Source organism: Chrysochloris asiatica, unplaced genomic scaffold (genome assembly GCF_000296735.1).
Source record: "Chrysochloris asiatica unplaced genomic scaffold, ChrAsi1.0 scaffold00022, whole genome shotgun sequence".
NCBI lineage: Eukaryota > Metazoa > Chordata > Mammalia > Afrosoricida > Chrysochloridae > Chrysochloris > Chrysochloris asiatica.
In genome coordinates, this window is record NW_006408540.1 from 11,852,346 (window position 1) to 11,856,093 (window position 3,748).

Below are 3,748 nucleotides of genomic sequence, written 5' to 3' on the forward strand. Positions count from 1 at the left end.
TTGATTGTGTTCACGAGGAACCTATACATGGATCAAATTTCAGTCTTTCTAACAGAACAAGGGGACACTGAATAGTTTAAATCAGGAAAGTTGTGCACAAGGTTGTATTCCTTCACCATATTTATTCAATCTATATGCTAAGTAAATAATCCCGAGAAGCTGGATTTTATGAAGAAGAGAGTATGAGGATTGGGAGAATACTTATTAACAACCTGCAATATACAAATGATATAACCTTGCATGCTGATGGTGAAAAAGGTCTTAAACTATTTATTCATGAAGATCAAAGACTACAGTCTTCAGTATGTATTGCAGCTTAATGTAACAAAAACCAAAATCCCCACAACTGGACTAATAAATAATATCATGTTAAATGGATAAACAATTGAAGTTGGCAAATACTTCATTTTGATTGGACCCTCAATCAACACTTGTGGAAGCAATAGCCAAAAAAAAAAACCAAAAAACAAATGATGTACTGCATTCAACAAATCTGCTGTACTAGACCTCTTTAAAATGTTAAAGACCAAATATATCAGGTAAGGACTAAGTTGAACCTGACCTAAGTCATGGTATTTTCAATGGCCTCATGTGCATATGAAAGTTGGACAATGTATAATGCAGACCATAGAAGAACAAATGTATTTGAATTATGGAAAACCAAGTTAAAAGTACCAGGGACTTCCAGAAAACACAAACAAACCTGTATTAGAAGAAGTCCAGGCAGAATGCTTGTCAGAAGCCAGGATGATAAAAGTAAGTGTCTGATAATTTGGGCATATTATCAGCAGGTACCAATCACTGGAAAAGGATATAAAGCTTGGTAAAGTGGAGGGTCAATGAAAAAGAGAAAGATCCCTAATGAGATAGATTGTAACAGTGGCAGCAACATTGGGCTCAAATGTAGCAAGAATTTTAAGAATGGCACAGAAACAGGCAGTGCTTCATTCTCTTTTGCAGAAGATCTCTCTGAGTCAGAACTGACCTATTGACACCAACTGACAATAACACGCCTCAAAGAAAATTAATAAATCTCATCATTAAAGTAAAAAAATAAAAATCATAATTTAGTAAGCATTTAAACAATAGCAAAGAAGACTGTGAAAACAAAACAGCACACACAATGACGTAGAACAAAGAAACCAACAGCACCATTAAAAACGTACAGCAAAATGACAGTAATCAATTCATACCTATTGATAATTACACTGACTACAAATGGATTAAATGTATCAGTCAAGATGCAGAATGGATTAGAAAAGAGGATGCTTCAATATGCTTTCTAGAAGAGACACACCTTACAAACAAAGACAAAATTAGACTAAAAATCAAAGCATGGAAAAAAATGTATCAAGCTCAACAAAAAATGAGCACAAGTGGCAATAATAATTTCTGATAAAATAGACTTTAAGTATGAGATAAAAAGAAGAACATTACATATAATGATTTATGTGTCAACTGTAAAGATGATATAGCCATAATAAATATCTATGTTCCCTATGAAAGAACCTCAAAATACATAAAACATACTTTAACAGAACTGAAAAAATAACTAGACAACTCTACAAGAACAGTAAAAGCTTTTAATATACCACTTTCGATGATTAATAGAACTAGAAAGATACTCAGCAAACACACAGAACTAAACACAATCAACCAGCTTGACTTAATAGACTTACACAGAGCACTCAACACAAGAAGAGCACAATATACATTCCTTACTATTGCATTTGGAACATTGTGTAGAATGAGCCATATGTTAGCCCACAAAGCAAGCCTCAATACATTTTAAAACAAAGACATATTACAAAGCATCTTCTCAGATCACATGCTATAAAATTAGAAATCAGTCATAAAAGATCAAGGCCAAAAAAAAAAAAAAAAAAAAACACAAAATACATGGAAATTGAATAACACCCTGCTTAAAAATTACAGTATAACAAAATAAATTATAAATGAAATACAACTTTCTTGAATCAATTGAGAATGAAAATACAACATAGCAAAGCCATAGTGATACAGAAAAAAGCAGTATGTATTAGATTATGATTTTTATCATTTTAATTTAATGATGAAAATTTGTACTAATAAATGCATGCATCCAAAGAGAAGAAAAATCAATATGAACACCTTAAACCAACATTGCCAACAATTGGAAAAACAGCAACAAAGTAAGTCTATAGCCACTAGAAGATAAGAAATAATAAAGGTTGGAACAGAAATAAATAAAACAGAAAAGAGAATTTAAAAAAAAAAATCAACAAGACAATCAGGTTCTTAGAAAGGACTCATGCAATTGACAAACCACTGACACATTTAACAAAGGAACTGAAGGAGAATATGCAAATAATATGAATAACAAATGAAATGGCAATGTCATAATAGCACCAAGGGAAAAAAAAGTTAATAACAGAAGACTATGAAGAATTGTGGAGTCCTGGTATGGCACTGAGGTTTTATGCATTGGACTGCACAGTTAGTTTGAACTACAAGGTCTGTGGTTCAATCTCACCAGGAGCTTCTAGGAAACACTATATAGTGTGGAATGGGTGGGAACCAACTCGATGGCACTTAATAGCAGCAATGAAGAATTATAACCCAACAAATTTGAAAATCAAGAATAAATGGAAAAAAATTCTAGAAACACATTACCTATCTAAACTAACACAGACTGAAGTAGACAACATGAATAGTTCTATAACAAAAGAATAAAACTGATGAACAACAACAAAATAAATCAGGATCCAGACAACTTTACTGGTGAATTCTACCAAACATGTTGAGAAGAGCTGACAACAATTCTATTCAAATGATTCCAGAATGTTGAAAAGAATGGAAAACTCCCGGTTTCATTTTATGAAGCAAATGTAACCCTGATACCAGGGGGGAAAAAAATCACTAAATAAAAGAAAATTATAGCTCAATGAGCTCTGGTAGCGTAGTGGTTACGAATCGGGCTGCGAACTACAATGCCAGCGTTCGAAACTATCATCTGCTCCCATAAAGAGTTACAGCCTTGGAAACCCTGTACAGGGTCGCTATGAGTCGGTTCCCACTCCATGGCACATAACTACCACCACCACCACCCTTTATGAGGAGTCCTAGTGTGGCACTATAGGCCAAGCATTGGACTGCTAACTTCAAGGTCAAGGTTCAGACGCTCCAGCTGTCTTTAGAAACCCTGCAGAGTCCCTCTTAATTGCTGCTACACTTGAGCCAATTGTTGCTGTCTCTGTGCCAATTCATCTCATGAGAGGTCTTCTTCTTTTTCACTGAAGCTCCACTTTACCAAGCAGGACACCCTTCACAGGGACTTGTCCTGCTGGTTAATATGGTCCAAGTATGAGAGACGAAGTCTGGCCAACTTGGCTTCTAAGGAGCATTCTCATTTGACTCCTTTTAACACAGATAGGGTTTCCAAGGAGCAACTGGTGAGGTTGAACCACCGACCTTGCAGTTCAAACGGTTTTGCAGTCTGGCGCATTAACTCAAAGCACCACACCAGGACTCCTCAGTACAATTAGCTCTTGATAATATGCTACCTATGCAACATTCTTAACAACGGAGAAAAGATTGAAGTTGTCAAGGACTTCATTCTTCTTGGATCAACTATCAACACTTGCGGAAGCAACAGTCAAGAGATCAGACGATGTATTGCATTGGGCAAATCTGCTGCACAGGAACTTTTTAAAGTATTGAAGAGCAGAGATGTCAGCTTGAGGACTAAGGTGCGCCTGACCCAAGCCAT